This window comes from Enhydra lutris, unplaced genomic scaffold, assembly GCF_002288905.1.
Source record: "Enhydra lutris kenyoni isolate GAN:26980312 unplaced genomic scaffold, ASM228890v2 scaffoldscaffold41, whole genome shotgun sequence".
NCBI lineage: Eukaryota > Metazoa > Chordata > Mammalia > Carnivora > Mustelidae > Enhydra > Enhydra lutris.
Window position 1 is genome coordinate 11,769,726 of NW_019154125.1, and position 20,677 is coordinate 11,790,402.

The 20,677-nt window shown below is 41.5% G+C and overlaps 1 pseudogene; it reads left to right on the top strand.

Annotated features, from left to right (window-relative positions):
- The first annotated feature begins 9,886 nt into the window (after positions 1-9,886).
- On the top strand, positions 9,887-12,185 carry LOC111155399 (annotated as a pseudogene).
- The last annotated feature ends 8,492 nt before the right edge of the window (positions 12,186-20,677 follow it).

Sequence of the window (20,677 nt, forward strand, 5' to 3'; positions counted from 1 at the left end):
AGTCATAATAACCTCAAAGAAAGAAATGTATATATACATATACTTTTTTTTTTAACATTTATTTATTTATTCCAGAGATATAAAGTGCATGAGCAGGGAGAGGGACAGAGGGAGAAGGGAAGCAGACTCCCTGCTGAGCGTGGAGCCAGATGGATGTGATGCTCAATCCCACAAGTCTAAGATCATGACCCAAACCAAAACCAAGAGTCAGACATGCAATCAACTGAGCCAACCAGGTGCCCCAAGATTATATATTAAGGAGATAATATAAATTTTAAAAGATTAAAGAAGAGACCATGGATAGCACAATATCAGAACTGAAATTTTAAAAATCCAATGGAATATTGGGAGTTAAAATCCAATAAATATCCAGAAAGTAGAATAAGAATGTAAATATATAGAAAGTAGGAAATAAATAAGATAATTAGTGGATCAATTGAGACATTATAACATCTGATAAGTAGTACTCTGGGAAAAAAAAAAAAAAACATAAAACAGAGAAAGGGGGGTAATCAAAAAAATAATGCCAGAATAATTTCTCCAATGAGTTAGTGGCTTGAAAGGGCCCAACGTATACCCACCAAAATGAATTTTTTAAATTCATACAAAGGCATATCATTGAAAACTTTGTTCCTTATATGTAAAGGGAAGATAGAGAGGTAAAGCAGGTAACAGTCCAAGGAAAAAGCATTCAAATGTCATCAGATTCTCAACTACAAAGCTGGGTGTTACACGACTTCAAAATTCCAATGGAACTCTACACCCAGTCAAATTATAAGTCAAGGGGCGCCTGGGTGGCTCAGTGGGTTAAGCCGCTGCCTTCAGCTCAGGTCATGATCTCAGGGTCCTGGGGTCGAGTCCCGCATCGGGCTCTCTGCTCGGCAGGGAGCCTGCTTCCCTCTCTCTCTCTCTCTCTCTCTCGCTCTGCCTGCCTCTCCATCTACTTGTGATCTCTCTCTGTCAAATAAATAAATAAAATCTTTTAAAAAAAATTATAAGTCAAGTATGAAGATAGAATAAAAATCTTTACAGACATGAAAAGACCAAAAAAATAGAGCTCTCAGAAAACCTAGATGACTTTGAGTCTGATGATGGCTCTTCAGATAAAAGACCAAAGGCGCAATCCATGAAGGAAAAAATGGATAAGCTGCATTTCATTCAAATTATAAACTTATGCTGTGCCAAAGACAATGTCAAGAGATGAAGAGACAACTCAGAGACTGGGAGAAAATATTTGCAAAAGATACATTTGATAAAGAACTATTACTCAAAACACACAAGTAACTCCTAAAACTTAACAACAACAAAAAAATCTGTTTTTAAAAATGGGCCAAAGACCCAAATAGACACCTCACCAAAGAAGATGGCAAATAAGCAAAGAAAAGGTGCTCCACGTCATATGTTATCAGAGAAATGCAAACTAAATGGGATGCCACACACAACCTATTAGAATGACTAAAATTCAGAACACTGATGAGGATGTAGAGCAATGGGGATTCTCATTCATTGTTGGTGGGAATGCAAAATAGTACAGTCACTTTGGAAGATTTCTTACAAAAAAATCTGGCAATTTGGCAATTTCTTACAAAACTAAACATACTCTTTGCATATGATCCAGCAATCATGTTCATTGATATTTACCCAAAGGGGATGAAAACATCTGTCCATGCATGCGGGTATTTGTAGCAGCTGTATTCATAATTGCCACAACTTGGCAGCAACCACAACGTCCTTCCATAAGTGAATGAATAAATAAACGGTGATACATCCAGACAGTGGAATAGTATTCAGCACTGTAAAGAAATTAACTATTAAGTCATGAAAAGACACTTAAGAAGAAGCTTAAGTGCACATTACTAAGTGAAATAAGCCAATCTGAAAAAGGTACATACCATATGATTCCAAATATATCGCATCCTTAAAAAGGTAAAATTATGAGGACAGTAAAAAAGATCACTGTTGTTAGAGGTTTGGGGGTGGATGGGAAGGGATGAATAGGCAGAGCACAGAGAATTTTTAGGACAGTGAAAGTGTTCTATATGATATTTGTGCAAATCCACAGAATTTATAACACCAAAAATAAACTCTACTATAACAGACTGCAGACTGGGTAATTATGATGGGTCAGTGTGGGCTCATCAGCTGCAACAAATTTACCACTCTGGTGATAGAGATGGATAATGGAGAGGCTGTGCATGTGTGGGGGAAGGGGAATACAAGAAATCTCAGTCCTTTCCCCTCAGTTTTGCTGTAAACTTAAAACAGCTTAAAAAAAAAAATAGTCTTAATAAAAGAGAGAAAGAGAGAGAGAGACAGACAGTTCTGATATATACCTTCTCAGATTGCTACTGGATGGGGTGCCTTATTAAACAAGGAAATCAACAAGAAAAAAGGGAACATGGGATCCTACCACAGTAGAAACTTATGCAGAAAACTGATTCATGAAAAAAATAACCTAGTAGCATGTTATTTAGAAATTTGGAGTTTCTAATTTAAAAAAAAAATCTGGAAGAGTTGAAAGAAGTTGTCCCTGGGGAGTAAAACTGGGACGACTATTTTTCAATATAACCCTCCAGGTACCATTTTAAAGCTATGTAGATATTTACTGATATAAAAATTAAAATCAATAGATGATGTTTTATTTACTACCTTGCCTGTTTCTTCTATATTAACTCACTTAGAATATCTCAAGAACACTTCCCTTCCCTCCCAGGAGATTGCCATCCACTCTTTTGTTCACCAGGCTATTTCCAAATATCTTCTAACTGCCATATGCTGTGTTTGGGCAAAAGTATATAAAGATGTTAGAAAATTCTCACCCATGAAGAATTTCCCATATGATTGAGGAGATGAGAAATGAATGATTAAAGCATAATAAAAGAGACATACTAAGTTAGATGGCACAAGTTACAACTGTTACAGGAGGTAAGACATAAATTTGTGAACTGAGACAGTAAAGAAATCTTCAGGATAAACTGGGATCCATAGTGGGTATTAGTGTGTGGTTATGATCTGGTGAGAGAAAACAAGTAAATATTCAAGACTGAGCTGATAACCAAGCAAAGATGAAATCAAGAATGACTCAAAGAACTGTGAGCAAATAATGATGGAGAGAAGTCATCAGAAGTGAGTTTAGAGGAGCACCTGGCTGGCTCAGTAGGTTAAGTGTCTGCCTTCAGCTCAGGTCATGATCCCGGGGTCCTAGGATCAAGTCCTCCATCAGGATCCCACTGAGCAGGGAGCCTGCTTCTTCCTCTCCCTCCGCCTGCTCATCCTCTCTCTCTTATGCTCTCTCTCAAATAAATAAATAAAATCTTTTAAAAAGTGAGTTTAGAAAGATGAGCCAGAACTAGACAGGTAAGAGTCAGTAAACACAGGACTTGTCTTAGTGGGTGACAAGGATGCCCCCTAAAAGATTTTGACCCTGGTAAAATTATAGCAGTAGTTTGGGCAGATTGATCCAGAAGTTAAGCTCAAAATGGTCAGAGGGAGCAAAAAATCTTGAGGCATGTTCTCTTAAAATCACTGAAGCATAAATTTCTTTTTTTTTTTTTAAAGATTTTTATTTATTCATCTGATACACAGAGAGAGAGATCACAAGTAGGCAGAGAGGCAGGCAGAGAGAAAGGGGAAAGCAAGCTCCCTGCTGAGCAGAGAGCTAGATGTGGGGCTCAATCCCAGGACCCCGAGATCATGACCTGAGCCAAAGGGAGAGGCTTAACTCACTGAGCCACCCAGGCGCCCCTAAAGCATAAAGTTCTAAGCATCTGGACCAGGGTGAGTTACTGGACCTCAACTATAAGAGAAAAGTCCTTCAATGTGTTCATTCATCCTCACAACAAACATTTATAGTGCTCAGTGTGTCAGGTGATGCACCAGCTACTGGGGAAGCAATGGTGCTCTGCCAAGGAGCCAACCATCAACTGGACAAGAGACAACAAACAACATAAGAGATCTGGTCAGATTTTTATCCAACTGAGCCAGGCACATGGATGTTTGTCCATGAAGCTTAAAACAGCACTATCAGAATAACAGGATGCCTATAACAAAACTAAGTACAGCAGTTGCTAGAAAACACTCAGAGGAGTATCTAACATAATCTTAGGAATGCAAGAGAACATTCTAGAACAGATACCTTAAACTATTCTCATAAGCACAATTTCTGACATATCTGCGATTGTGATATGTCTTCAAATCCAGAACAGGCCATAGTTTGATTGGGAACATTTTTTTCTTTGTCAGTGGCACATAAAATCATGGTGTACCCTGCAATCACATCTTAGGCTTATTGAAATGCGGTATCCAAGCCAGGGTCTTTTCTTTCCAGAGATCTGCCTAGCCATAATGGTCACCTAATCTGGTAAATTCCACTTCTAGAAGGACTTGCATCCACCCACTCCTTAGCATCACTTACCACCACCATTCCCTATTGTAAACTATATCAACACCCTTGTTCTGTTTCCTCTGCTCCAAACCTTGATCTCTCCCATCTACTACTCACCCCTCAAACCAGGCAGATCTCTCCAAAAACCAAATTTGCTTATGTTACTTTCCTTCAAGGCAAAGTCTAAACTCAATAGAATGGTAGTGTACAAGGCCTTTTGAGTTCTAGTCTCCACCAGTCTATTTCTCCACCTCCTCCACTCTTTAACTTGTTTAACTCCTAGTTTACTTCATAGAATCTAAGGCACCATTAATGTTCAGTCACACTTTTATTTCATGGAACATTAAGAAAGAAAAAGAGATTCTCAATCAAAAGGTGACAAGCCGTCAGGCCAGGTTCTCTTGGAAAAAACCTCCAAGGAGATCTGAGTATAGAAGGCTGATTGAGGAAGGCTCTCAGAAAAATATAGCAAACAAATGAGGACAGCAGGACCCAGGATTGGGAGAAGTTAAGCTGCAATAGAGTTAGGGAACTCAGCATGAGTTGTCCTTCATGAAGGGAGCCAGAACTCTGAAATCCTGTGTAGACTAGTCACTGAATGTGGAGTGTAGCCTTGGGTGAGGGAGATCCTCCCAACAGCAGGGAAATCACAGAAAAGGACACCCAGCTGAGAGCTGTCCTCTCTCACCACTCCAAGAAGATAGACTCAAAGGGAAGATCTGGGCAGCATCTACTTCATCCACTACAAATGACTATCAGATGTGAGGTTGTGAGATGGTTTCTGATACGAGACATGCTAAGATAGGGAAAAAGTCAAATCAGTTAAACAGTGTATGTCTAATCCATTCCTTTTCTGCTTACATCATTTAGTTAGTTTGGTGACTTACAATAAATAATTCTCATGGTACAGAGAAGAAAGAGGTCACAATGATACACCTAGTTGTGAGGTTTTTTTAACATTTTAATATTTTAAGTGTACAGCTCAGTAGTACTAAGTACTAAGTACCTTGTTGTGCAACCATCACCATCCATCACCAGAACTTTTTCATCTTGCAAAACTGAAACTCTGTACACATTAAAAAATAACTTCCCATTTCCCCCTTCCTTCATCACCTGGCAGCCACCATTCTACTTGCTTTCTCTATCAATTTGACTACTCTATGTTTCTCATATACATAGAATTATGCTGTATTTTTCTTCTTACAACCAACTTATTTCACTTAGCATAATGTTCTCAAATTTCATCCATGTTAGAGCATGTGACAGAATTTCCTTCTTTCTTAAGATTGAATAATATTCCATTGTATGTATGTATCACATTTTGTTTATCCATTCATCTACCAAAGGACATTTGGGTTGCTTCCACCTCTCAGTTATTGTGAATAGTGCTGCTATGAACATGGGTGTGAAAATATCTCTTCCTGACCATATTTTCTATTATTTTGGATATATACCCAGAAATAAGATTGCTGAATCAAATGGTAGTTCTTTTTTTTTTAATCTTTTGAGGAACAGCCATCCTGTTTTCCATAGTGGTGGTACCATTTTACAATGTCACCATTAGCACATAAAGGTTCCAATTTATCTGCATTCTTTCCAATGTTTGTTATTTTCTGTTTGTTTCTTTTTTAATAGAAGTCATCCTAATCAGTACAGGGTGATATCTCCTCATAGTTTTTATTTGCATTTCTCTAATGATTAGTGATGTTGAGCATCATTTTATATGTCTTTTGGCCACTTGTATATTCTTTGGAGAAATATCTATTCAGGTCCTTTGCCCATTTTTTGATGGGTTATTTTATTTTTTTGGTTGTTGAGTTGTAAGAGTTCTTTGTATGTTCTGGATATTAACCCTTTATTAGATATATGATTTCCAAATTGTACTGTAAACTTTTCAACTTCATACTTTCTTGCTGCCTCAACAACCTCACAAACAGGCTGTGAACACTTTGCCCAGGTGACCAGTTGCACCACTCTGATAAGCCTGGTCCCTGCCACAAGTTACTTTCTTATCCTCCCCTAACTGTAACCTAATGACCTGCAAATGCACCAATGAAATCCCCTCATGCCTTTTGTTTGCCTTTTGTTTGTGTACTCCATCTTGACTCCCCAGTAAAGGCATTAGCCCCCCCATCTGCTAGGTTGAGCTGGCTCCCTTGACACCCCCCCCATGCGGCCTTGCATGGCAAAGCATGCCTCTTGTCTCTAGGATCTGTGAATATATAAATCTTATTTTCCTGCCCTCTCCTTGTCCCTTTTTGGTTGAACCTGGCTGACCATCTCATGAAAGACTACAAAACACAATTACTTCCTTCCCATAGGCAGTCTTTCACTCTGCTAATAGTGTCCTTTGACACACAAAAGTAAGTTTGGCATAGTCCTATTTGTCTATTCTTTGCTTTTGTTGCCTGTACTTTCAATGTCATATCTAAGAAATCATTGCCAAATCCAATGTCATGAAGATTTTCCCCTGTTTTCTTCTAGGAGTTTCATAGTTTGGGGTCTTACATTTAGGTCTTTAATCTATTTTGAGTTAATTTTTTAATATAATGTAAGAAAATGATCTAGCTGCATTTTTTCACAAATGGATATCCCAACACTATTTCTTTCCCAACACTATTTGTTGAAGAGTCTGCCCTTCTCCCACTGAATGATCTTGGCACCTTCTCAAAGATCATTTGAGCATATATGCAAGGGTTTATTTCTGGCTGTCTATTCTATTCCATTGTTCTATGGGGCTTTATGCCATACTATACCATATTGTACTATACTGTACCTTGATTTTGTACTCTGTTTTTGAAATCAGAAAGTATTAGTCTTCCAACTTTGTTCTCCTTTTTCAAAATTACTTTAGGTATTCAGGGTCCCCTGAGATTCCATATGAATTTTAGAATTTTTTTTCTATTTCTGCAAAAGATGTCACTGGGATTTCAATAGTACACCTACTTTTGAGCGCATTGTGCTTACAGTTTCTGTGAGGTGTCCACGTCAAGTAGGCAATTGATTTAGGACTCAGAAGACACTGAGGATGGAATCAGTCATCTTATATAGCATCCCCACTTTTCCAAGAAGCTTGAAATGACTGTTGCCTTCCAAAATAGCAGCAGGAAAAATAAATCCCAACAGAAAAGAAGCATGCATATTGTTGACATTTTTTTTTGCCTTTCTCTCCATCCATAAAGTCTATACTCAGCATTTTAAAAGTAAGATCATTTGGCCTGATTCTCCTCAAAGAGAAATGATAAGATTTTTCATAAATTTGAGGGAAGACACATTCTGTGAAAAATGGAGTTGGCTAACAATCATCTTTCTCCTTCTCTTTCACCTGAGTGCAGCAACCCAGCACCCACACAGAGTTCCATGAGGTGACTCAGAGCCCAGCAGCCAGCTTGCCCAGACATTTTCCCAGTCCTACCTGAGCAGGACCATAGCCCCACCACCGATGCTCCTGCCCCACCATTTTCAGGCAGGATAACAAAGACTGTGGGCTAACCAATGAAGTTCTCCACACCAGATACATTCAAGCTGGGATGCAGAATCCTAGGGCATATATCATAGACGTGTTCCCAGCATATTCCAGGCAGGATTTTTTTTTTATAGGACATATTTCTAAATATTTCTAAACCATATACCAAGCTCTACAGAAAAATCTTATGCCAGGGCTCTATTCTTTTCTTTTCAAGGTGTACGTCTATCTAGAATACTAGATAGAGTAAAAGAGTTCAAGAGCATCTTTTTTTCAGGGCAGTATACTCATAAAGCTTACTTGCCATCAGCAATTAATTAATCCTTATTTTTACTCATTTTTCTATCAGCATCCAGAGGGTGGTTAAGTGTTGGCTAAAAAGTCTCCATCTCAACTCTTGCACTGGAGTCAGCAAGAGTGCTTACTTAAATTCCTGGAGACCACTCCATATCTACTGAGGTCTCAGCATAAGGCCCAGGAATCTGCATTATAAACAAACTCCCCAGGAGATTCTTATGCATATGAATGTCTGAGAGACACTGAACTAGAGCAAATAAAAGTTTTACCCAAAGGAATTCAACTAAGAAAATAATTATCATAATCATAGGATTATAATGATTCTCACATAGTTTCCAACATAAAACCAGATATCCATTCACACAGTAGGGCATTTTATAAGTTTAGGGTATGCTGATTCTCCATTGGACTCTTACATCTTATTCCTGTTTAATTCTTTTAAAATGTGAAGCTTATTTTTTAAGGAATATAATCATAAAATAAACCTTGAGCTCTGTTACTTACTTTCTCTTTAAGATTGAATAAAATTCCCAACCCTATTTTATTTTATGATTCTCACACTTGGGAAATCCTTTACACTAGCTGTTAAAATCATTAAGCCAATGTCCTCGATTTAATCTTTAAGGTTGACCAGCCAACATTGAGTCACTGTAATCTTCTAGGTCAGACAGGAAAAGAATTGACGTCGTTACCAAATACCACTGCGTAAGTGTCTTTGAGAAAATGGCAGCCAAGTGTACACAGTTGGGTAATGAGATATGATGGGTAACAGTCCTTGAGCAGGTGAGCTGGAAGGCCTGGCACCTGGCATTCCATCCCTAACGATGCCCTTGTGGGAGCTGTCAAGGATCCATGACATACTTTCTCTGACATAACATATCTCAGGGAGTTATCAAGATGTTTCCTCTCTCCAGAAGATCAACCAGCCTATTAGGAATGATAATTTGGCACATGCTATGCTCAAGGGACAGAAGCAATAAGGGATGTTTCATACAAAGGGGCTTCCACCGTGAGCCAGCAATGTTGATATGCAGCTAAAAACAGAGATGCATAAAAATAAACCTTCAACCTCTCACCCTGAACAATGAAGATGTTTTCCAGAAAACTGCACAGAATCTAAACAGCCTCAGAGGTCACAGTTCCTTTCTCCAGCTTTTACTTTTTAAAAAAGGAAAAATTAAAAAGAGGATCAGCTGACCTAGTTGGTTTACCTCACTAATCTGTAGCACTGACTGCCCAAGAGACAAGTATAATACAAACTTAGCCAAACGTCTTGTTGGCTTATTTCTAGCTTTCAGAAACAAACAAAAAAGTTATAATTAGCTATAATTTAATACACTAAATTATTATGAATACTTCCCTGTCAGAAGTTAATGTTCGTCTTCAACTCCTTTAAAGAGAGATGCCAAGATAACTCAGCTCCAGTCACACATTAATTCTCTCTCTCTCCCTCCCTCTCTCTCCCAGCCCTCCCCAACTCAAGTCAAAGGCAGGGAAAACTGAGATGATTACCTGGGCATGAAGAGGGAGATGATCACATTAGCCTAAATGACCCAGGGTCTGTGCCCATCAATGCAAGCAAACCCAGGAACCAGCTATAGCCCGGAAGGGTCAAACATTGAAGACAAGGCAAGTTTTAAGTTAATTCATGCCAAAATTAATTTTTTTTTTAAATATTTCCCTCTTACCCCAGGGTTTTGGATCAGTAAGACAGGAATATATGAACCGATGCCTACGCAATGAATTATTGCACAAGGAGGGCTAAAGTTAAAGACAGAGGGTACTGCCCCCCAACCTGCAAGGCCCCCGACACGGAAGGAAGGGCAGGAGGTCAGGCACGGAATATCCAAGGCAGTGGGGCCCTTTGCTGATCTGTGTTTATATATCATGTCCCTGTCACTATTATTTTCCTATCACTGTCCCCAGATCAGCCCATTCCCATAAATGTCCCCAGTCCCTTCCAACTTCTAACATCCTTATTCAAACGTCTGTGGTAGAAGGTGGCTGTGGACACATCGGAGCCACAGGTGGTCAGCAGGATTTGACCTTCTGGAGCATGAACACCAAACTCTTCAGCTCTGGGTTGTGTTAGCATATCCCTCAAGGGAAGCGCAGTGAGCACTGCAGCAGCAGCAGCAGCTTCTCACCTGAACCTGGACGCCGCCGGGGACGTGCTGAAGCACCCGATCTGCGCGGAATCTTTCACAGAGGAGCAGCGGCACAACTGCCCGCACGGTGGCCATACCATCTCCCGTCAGTGCCTGGCGAAGCTCCTGGCCAGTAGCATCAGTGGTGGCCGCTGTCCCTTGCGCAGCAACCCTACCCGCATAACCAGCCTCACCCAGCTGACAGACAGCCTGAAAGTGCTGAAGATCGTTGACGCAGTCGGGTCAGTAGCGCTGCGGGGCCGCTCCTGCGCGGGTCCCGTGGGCGGCGGCTGCCGGAGTTGTGCTGTGGTGTTGTGCGAGCCTGGCCCGGAGGCAGACCCCCACCCTCTGGCCGCTGGCCACTCCCTGCCCAAAATGCAGGTGAGGGGCGGTGTCAGGACTTTGGAGAGAAGTCGACAGGAGTTTAGGGGGGAGCAGCAGCGGAGGGAGGTGGCCTTGGAAGGGGTCTCCAACGACCTTCAGGCAAGGCATAAGGCAGTCCTCCAGGAATAGGGCCGGAGGAGCACTGGGTCCAGGAAGAGCTGACTCGCTCTCAAAAGTTCTTCACAGGCTCTTAGGTTGAGGTTGAGAAATCCAGTAGTCAAGTGGTAGAGGAGCAGACTTACCTGCTTACCATGGCAGAGGTGCAGGCTGTGTCTTGCGGTGACCACTTCCTGGCCAAGATCAAGCAGGCAGATGGAGGGCTACTGGAGGAGAGAGCGGATGAGGAGGACCCAGAGCTCACGGCCAGCCTGCCTTGGGAGCTTACTCTACAGACCGTGGAGCTTCCTCAGGTTGGCTATGTGCCCCTCCCCCCCATATCAGGCAGGCTGTTAAAAAGCCCTTGAAAGGGGGCACCTGGGTGGCTCAGTCTGTTAAGCATCTACCTTGGGCTCAGGTCATGATCCCAGGGTCCTGGGATCCAGTCCCGAGTCAGGTTCCCTGCTCGGTGGGGTGCCTGCTTCTCCCTCTCTCCCTCTGCCTGCTACTCCGCCTACTTGTGCTCTCTGTGTGTGTGTCAAATAAATTAAATTTAAAAATTTTTAAAAATTAAATTAAATTAAAATTAAAAAAAAAAAAAAAACCTCCAGACCGTCAACATGGAAGATTCCTGGGCTTTGGAGCCTGCAACGTCTGCCGCCTCCAACTCAGTTACACTTAGAGAGATGGACGAATCCCGAGGAAGTGGTGACCAGCCCTGGGCCCTCACCTGCTCAGCACTGGGTTTGGAGACTGTTGCCAGTATCCCACAGGCCTCGGACTAAGGCAGCGTTCCAGGAATGTTCAATCCTCAGTCAGTCTCTGTGTGACCGACCAGTCAAGGTGAGGAGCTGGTTGCTGACTGAGGCAACTACCGTATACAAGTCTTCACTCAGAAAGGCTTTTTGAAGGAGATCCACAGCAGCCTTAGTGGCCTGGTTGTTTTGTGCTGAGCGTCCTTGGGGCTGATCTGGCCAATCTCATTCCTCTCTCAGTGACCATGAACTGCCATGGTCTCCCTGGTGTGACTGGCAGCTACGACAGCTCCCTCAAGGTATACACCTTGGATGGCCACTGCATGCCAACCCTGGGGCATCACAGCCCCTCCACCTGGCCAGTTTGTGGTAACTGATTGGGAAGGTGGAGAGCTCTGGTGCTTCACTGTTGACTGAGAAGCAGGGGTGATCAAACGCTGCTGCCTCTGTCTTGCCGTGTGGCCAGAGTTTGTCACCTGTGATGCTGAGGGCTCATCTGCTTCACCAGCTTGGGCCTCAATCTGGAGAATTGGCAGAATGAGCACCACCTGGAGGGTGGCTTCTCCATTGGCTCCGTGGGCCCCAGTGGGCAGCTGGGTCGCTTTGATAACACTGATTTCATATTTCCCTCTTATTATAATGGGCTTCATATGTGACAAACTTTCTCTTCAATTCTGCTGCATTTAGTGTGTGTGCTCCAATGGGATCTGCTCCCCATTTCATTTCAGACATTATATCCTGGGGCACCTGGGTGGTTCAGTTAGTTAAGCGTCTATCTTTGCTTGATCCCAGGGTCCTGAGATCAATCGTCAGGGTCCTGGGATCCAGCATCTCATCAGGCTCTGTACTGAGCAGGGAGCCTGCTTCTCCCTCTCCCTCTGCCTGCTGCTCCCCCTGCCTGTGCTCTCCTGCTCTCTCTCTGTCAAATAAAAGAATAAAATCTTACAAAACAAGCAAACATCGTATCCCTGTGGCATGATGTTTCTGGTCTCTTCACCTTTACCAGCATGAAAGCTCATTCACTTAGTACCATCAAGGGAGGCACACAGTCCTTTTGTGAAGCAGCACCTCTTGCTTCTGGGGGCTTCGTGCCATCTTGGATTGATCTTCAACTGCAGATGTGACAGAGAATGGATTGACTCTAGTTGGTTGGTGTTGAAGACTTTTGCCTGGAAATCGATTGTCTTTTACAAGGATGTATAGATTGGAATTATGTCAAAACACAGAAAGATGGCAGTAAGCAAACACAAATGCAATACAGTCAGCAAACACGCTTGAATACTCTCTAGAGCTCATCATTTTTCAACTTACCTCACTCCACTGACCTGTGCTAAGAGCTGTCTGCAGAACTGTACAACACAGGCCAGGGTCAGCCAAGTGGGGAGGTGGACACATCTTGTTTTCATTAGCCAAAACTGTTAGGTCTTTATTCTATAGTTTCCTCAAGTGACTGAACAATATTTGGTTTTGAGATTTATTTCCATTCCTCTATCAAGAATTAAATAATTTGTAACTGTTTCTTTAAATAAATAAATAAATAAATAAATAAATAACATCTGTGGTAGAAGCTACATTCCACCTAGGTCCTTTTTTTTTTTTTTTTTAAGATTTTATTTATTTATTTGACAGAGAGACACAGCAAGAGAGGGAGCACAAGCAGGGGGAGTGTCAGGCAGAGGGAGAAGCAGGCTTCCCACCGAGCAGAGAGCCTCATGTGGGGCTCAATCCCAGGACCCAGGGATCATGACCTGAGCCAAAGGCAGCACTTAATGACTGAGCCACCCAGGAACCCCCCCCCCCCGCAACCCTTTTTTTTAACACTGTCAACCCAGGCAAAAGAAATTCAACATTCTAGTTGAGGATGTAGAAATGAGGCTTGTCAGGGCTGCCTCTAGGACATAGGTGATCACCCACTTTGGCCTGCCTCCCCATGCCACTTAGTCTTCCTGGCCTCAGTCTCTATCTGCCCAGTGGTAGTGCCCTTCTGGTTGTTTTTAAGGCTTCTTCCAGCCACTGGTTCCCTAGGGTGGAAACCAAGGTGGTTCCTAGTTCCAATCCTCACCTCTAAATCCACACTCCCATATTCCCCTACAGTGTGAAAACACACACCCAGTTCTGCCACCCCTATAGCGAGTCTCTGACCAGATTTGGGAGAAAGGAATGGGAGAGAGAGGAACCAGTCAGGCCCATCTTAAATTCCAGTGGAGTGCAAATCCTGACAATTTCTCAGTGGCATACCTGTGCAGGAGAACCTGAGAATTCTCCCACATTTTGAATCAGAATAGAACTCCATCCCCCTGCACCAGGCAGCTCTAGTGGAAATCTGAACATGCCCAGGTCAAGGAAGCTGGGGTAGGAAGGAGAGATGTGCAAGGACACATATGAAGGCTAGAAAAGCAGGACTTTGGGACACCCCTTGACAATGTCCAGTTCAAAACAACTGTTCTTATCAATGTTGGAAGAATTATTAAAACAATCATGTTCCTGAAGGAGAACCACAAAACGGAAGTGTGAGATTCTTGAGAATGTGACCAAAGGAAGCCAAAATCTGAAAGACAATTTCTTTACTCTTGCTTTCAGAATAGATTCATTCATTCTTTTCCTTATTTTCTGCCCAGGAAATATTTATGGAGCACCTCCTAAGCCTCCAAAACCATGCTTCATGTGGGTTATAGTGATTTACTTTAAATTGCTTCAGTATTATCAGTGTGCAGGTGTGTGAGTGCCAGCTGATTTCAGCTTGAATCCGGCCACGTGCTCTCAAGAATATACACTCTGGGAGCAGTTGGTTAGCTGCCCAGCCTGGACACAGCAAAGAGGCAGCTTCCTCTGCCTTCTGCCACACAGATCCCGTTGACACAGAGGATTTGCTCTTTGGCAGGCTATCAAAAATGGATATTCTTTGCTGACACTAGTGACTCATGAATTATCATGGTGAATGAGAGAAATGGGCTCTTAACCACTGAAAACGTCAAGATAGGAGAAATGGTTAAAGGCTTAGACATTCAGTTTGAGATGATGAAAAAGTTCTGGAGATGGACTGGTTGTCCAGAAATGTGAATGCATGTAATGCTACTGAACTTAAAAAAGGTTAAAATGGGGGGTGGGGTGCTAGGTGGCTCAGTCAGTTGAGCATCCAACTCTTGGTCTTGGCTCAGGTCATGATCTCAGGGCTCCATGTTTAACACAGAGTTTGCTCCAGATTCTTTCTCTCTTCCTCTCCCTTTACCCCTCCCCCGCTCGTGCTCTCTTTCTCTCTAAAAATAAATAAATAAATAAAATCTTTAAGAAAATGGTTGAAATGGTAAATTTTATGTTCTGTATATGTTATTTCAATTTTTAAAAACTTTAAGGTGGAGCACCTGGCTGGCTCAGTTGGCAGAACATGTGACTCTTAATCTCAGGGTCATGAGTTCAAGCTCCACATTGGGCCTGGAGCCTACTTAATTAAAAAAAAAATAAAAATAAAATAATTAAAAATTTATAAAAAATTTTAAGGTGTAGACACTGCCCATCCTTGCATGAATAGGGACAAACAACAGTGACACTGCTGACCAAAATGTCCCCTGAGGCCTGGTCCCTGCTGGGGCTGTGCCTCACCATTGCTTTAGGAGGATTTCTGATTGCTGAGTGCCAACTAGAGGGTTCCAAATTAGGCCTCTAGAGCACAGGTCTGCAAACCCTTATAGTCAAGGGCCAGAGGGATAAATATCCTAGTCTTTGTGGGCCATGAACTGTCTATTGAAACTGCTCCCCTCCATCATTCTAATAGGAAAGCAGTCACAGGCTATACCTACCTGAATGAGCATGGCTGTGTTCCAATAAAAATTCATCTACAAAAATCTGACCTAGAGCTTCATGTGCTGTCCCATGCTCTCCATCATTGGATTATTGTGTCTCCCTTGAGTGTCTTTTCATGCAAGGTGAGGTGGGAGCACTTCTACTTGCTTTGCCAAAGCCACATGTATTTGCTGTCTGTGGGGAGGCCCTCAGGGTAAGGCCTCCTTCCCTCCTGGCCCAAAAGTGCGGTGGCTGGGTTGTCAGACCTCTCACACCTCAGACAATCTGGGCGGTCTGGTCACCTGCCTCAGAGAGCCCTGGAGTTGTAGGGAGCCCGCTGGCCAGCACCTTTTCACAAACAAAGACTCCGCCTGGAGCGTGGGGTACAATAGAGAATATAAACAAAAGATTTAAAAAACTGCTCAAGGCATTATAAAATAAGAACTCTGACAGGGCAACAAAGAAAAGCCATTTGAGGCTGGAAAACAACAACAAAAAAATCCCCTACAGATTAGCCCCTCAGTGCAGAAAAGATGGGTCTGGCCCATTCAACCAGCACTAAGAACAGTGGGCGAGCTCCCAAAGCGGGGGAGACTTTAGGAAGGAACTGGATTTTCAACTACAAAACCGCAGCTTCCCTGAGGGACATCTGAATTGCAAGATTCATTCATTTTACCAGACTTGCAGAAGACTGACTAAATCTGCAGGACAATTCAATTGACTTCTGCCACTGATTATCACAGGTCTATGGCAGAGGGAGGGAAGTCGAGGGTTGTTACGGGCGGTGCTTCTACTGAGCCGCTGCCAAACTCAAACCAGATTTCAGCGGCACCTGGGGGGCTCAGCTGGTTAAGCATCTGCCTTCAGCTCGGGTCATGATCTCAGGGTCCTGGGGTTGAGTACTGCATCGTTCTCCTTGGTCAGTGGGGAGTCTGCTTCTCCCTCTCCCTCTGTTCTCCCCAAGTTGTGCTCTCTCTCTCTCTCTCTCTTAAATAAATAAATAAAATCTTTTTTAAAAAGTAAAAAACAGATTTCAGACTATATATTCTTCCTTCCCCCAGCATCCTTTTCTTTTCTTCACTGGATCTGCTTACAAACCAATCAGCATGCACCCTGAATGACTGCATGGTGTGTAGGGACAAGTTCCAGTTTAAAACACAGAGGGAACAATCTTCAAACATGAACTACACAGTTGACTCGATTTCCTCAAGTATAAAAATTTCTTCTTGGGGAGGGGGGTGGGAGGGATGCAGTAACAGGGTGATGGACATGAAGGAGGGCAAGTGATGTAACGAACACTGGGTATTATATAAGACTGACGAATCACTGAACTCTACCTCGGAAACTAAGAATACTCTATATGTTAATTAATTGAATTTAAATTTTAGAAAATCTTTCTTTACAATGTTACCATAAGAAGTAAATAGCTTATTTGTTAAATAACATGGGGGGTTTTTTTCCTGTCATTTTCTTGAGCTCTTACTATATGAAAGACTCTATAGAGTTGTTGTTGTTCCTAATTAATTGATTTATTTATTGAATACAATTGAAGTACAGTTGTCGTACAGTATCATATTAGTTTTAGATGTACAGCATAGTGGTTCAACGATTCTATACATTATGCAATGCTCACTATGGTAAGTGTAGTTACCATCTGTCACCATACAAAGTTATGATGCTATTACAGACTATATTCCCTATGCTGTACTTTTCCTCCCATGACTTACTCTATTTCATAACTGGGAAGTTTGTACCTTTATTGTTGTTTTAATGTATTTGCCACTTTAAGTCACAATTATCTCTGTATTACAGACAAGAAAACTGAGGCTTAAGAGAGTTTAACTGAAATAAAATTGTAAAAGTTTTGGCACATAGTGGGCATTGAATAAATGTCAACTACTACTGCTTCCAGAAAAAGCCTAATTTCAAATATGTTGTGTTATTCCCTCTTAAAGAGATGATATGCTGAGGGTGGTGGAAGGTACTGCTTCAGGCCAGACACGTGTCACGGCATTTCTCTCCACGTGTTTAAGTCTTCTTTTCCTTCCACCAGAAAAGTTGTATTCATTCTTCACACAAACTGAGGCACCTGTTAGCTTTATTCTGAGCTGTTTGATGAGTTTGTGGCCATTTTTTTTTTAATTTTATTTGTTTATTTGAGAGAGAGAGAGAGAGAGAGATAGCAGTGCTACCTCAAGGGGGAGGGTGGGGAGTAGAGGGAGAAGCAGGCTCCTGGCTGAGCAGGGTGCCTGACGCAAGGCTCGATTCCAGGACCCCGGGATCTAGACCTGAGCTGAAAGCAGACGCTTAACTAACTGAGCCCCCCAAGGCCCCGAGTTTGCAGCTATTATTAATGGAAGTTTCAGTGATGCTTTCTATTGGCCATTGTTGCTATAGAACAAAGATAGAATGTGGATCTGGAGTCCACCTGTCTTATGGAACTCTTACTAGTTCTGTTGGTCTCATAACGGAGATCTTTAAAAAACAAAACAAAACAAAACAATCCTTGCATGTCATTTCTATCCCTCGTCTTATTGTATTGTCCAGAAACTCCAGAATAAATATTGAATTGTAGCTCTGACAGTGGGCATCCTTTTTGTTTTCCTGTCTTTACCTTAATAATTCTTTGGCAGATGCCCTTTGTCCAGGTCACTCAGGTCTCCTGACTTTGTTGCTGTTCGCTGTTTGTTTCCACCAGGAGTGCATGTTGAATTTTGTCAATTGCTTTTTCAGCACCTGTTGACAGGATCAGGACTTTTTTCTTTAAACCCCATTAACTAGATTCCTTTGCATTGCCTCAGCCTTGTGCACTCGGCTTGGCCATAGCTTATTATTTTATTAACCCATTGCTTGGTTGAATTTATTGTTGGTGTTTTTTTTTTTTTTTTTAGAAATTTACTAATTAGGTGCATAAATAAGATATTCCTACTGGTTTATTTTTGCGCACCCCCCCCTTCTCTGTCTTTATTAGCAGGATATGTTAACCTTCTAGAAATATTTTATAAGCATCCCACTTTCTCTATGCACTGAATACTGTATGTAACATGGGGATATCTACATTTCTGAAGATTAGGTAAATTCTTTGGATAAAACTGTACAGTCTCCAACTTTTTGGTGGGCTGATTGTGGATCACAATTTCAAGGTTGGTTTTTTGTTTTGTTTTCTTTTGTTTTTATTTTTTGCCTTTTTATGAGGGTTTTACATTTCCCAGGTGATCACCCACCTCATCCAGGATTTCAAATGTATATAACATAAAATGTAACATAAAATTCCACATAGTATGTTTGCTAGGACTGGCATAACTACTACAAACTCGGTGCCTTAAACAACAGAAATTTACTCTCTCACAATTCTGGAGACTAGAGTCCAAAATCAAGGTGTTCCTTGGAACCCCTTAGAACTTCTCTAAGGAGTTCCTTCCCAACCCTTCCAAATTCCTCTGATATCTGGTCAAGATCTGCAGATCTGGCATTGGGGAGGTGGCTGCCTTATTTGGGATCAAGACAAACACCTACTGCTCCTTGTGTTTCCTGCAGGACCCCACCTATGGCTATAGAAGAGCCCTGAAGAAAGCCTGAGGAAGAATTGGTTCTACTTCTCTATCTGGCCCCCAGTGCTTGCAGGCAATCCTTTGGGTTCCTTGGCTCATACACACATCACTGCCATCTCCCTGTCCATTTTTTACATGGTGTTGTGGGTAGGAGGAGGGCCAAGTTTCCTTTTTTAAAGGTACCTCTGAGAGCTGCTTAGTGTGGATTTGAATATGTAAAGCACTTGTTATTTTGCAAAGTCTTTGTTTGTTTTTAAAGATTTATTTATTTATTTATTTATTGGGGGGGGGCAGAGGGAGGGAGGGGGAATCTCCAGCAGACTCTCCAGCTGAGTGAGCTTGACCAGGGCTTGAGATCATGACTCAAGCTGAAAACAAGAGTTGTATGGCCCATCACCCACCCAGGAGCCTCTCATTTGCAAAGTTTTAAAATTGCAATTCTGATGTCTTCCTTAACCTAGGAATAATTTTGTTAAATTTATCTTATATTTAATTTTATATTGTTAAATTTCCCAACACCTTGGTTTTTCTTTCTGTCTCCTCATTTGCTTTTATTGCTCATTTCTAACTTTACTACACTCGTTTATTGATTGTGGCCTGTGTGATTTCCACTTTGGGGGTAAAAAGAGTTCCATATCTGTCTGTCAGACCGAGCACGATAATTATGATAGTCTAGACATCTGTAGTCTTGCTTGTTTAACTAATTTACCCAGTAAGAAATATGTCGGTAATGGAGCAAAAGAGTAACTATGTAAAATAAGTCAGAAAAAGACAAATACCATATGATTTTGCTCATATGTGGAATTTTAAAAACAAAACAAAGGAAACAATGGAAAAAAAACAGAAACAAACAAAAACAAGGACTCTTAACCATAGACAACAGATAGTTACTGAAGGGGAGGGGAAGGGGACAAATAGGTAAAGGGAATTAAGAGTACTCTTATAATGAGCACTCCGTATTGTATAGAATTGTTGAATCAGTATTTGGACACCTGAAATTAATATGACACTGTATGTTAACTAACCGGAAATAAGAGAAAGAAAGAGAGAGAGAGAGAGAGAGAGAAAGGAAGAAAGAAAACAAAAAGAGAAAAGAAAGAGATAGCAGTTGAATACAGTAACAATAACTACAAAAGAAATATAAAAGAATAGAAGATTGCCTTCAAAATAACATCAAAACCTACAGATATTAGGGTTCTACTTAACAAAATATGGATGAGGAGAGTATAAAGTTTCAACTTCCCTCAAATTCATCTATAAACTCAATGTGATTACAGCCAAAACTCTAACACATTTTAAAGGGATTCGACATAGTTCTAAAAATTTACTTGGAAAATTAGAGGGCCAGGCGTAGCTAGGACAGTTCTGAAGATGAGCATCAAACAGAGATTTGTCATATCAGATATAACTTCCTAAATAAAAAAAAAAAAGAAAGATTAATAAAAAAAAAGAAAAGAAAAGAAAGAAAGATATTGGTTTCTCAAAATAATTAGGGTTTGTCTATTTTTTTCATATTCTTAATTATTTTAGCTTTTTATTTCCAAATTCATGTGACTAGGCATATATAGATCCATGACATTAAACATATTCCTGATCAATTGTGCCTTATATCAGCATTATAGGAGGCCTGATGGCCCACAGGACCTAAGCACTAACTGTAAACAGGTGTGTGGGTCCATGGTCAGCTCTGTCACCAACACTGTGCTGGAGGCCATTCCATCACCTCTGTAGGCATCAGTACCTCATTTATGAAATGGAGATCATGGGCACTGTCACTACCTGGTGGGGGGTGGGGCAGCTAGCTTCTGGCTTGTGGT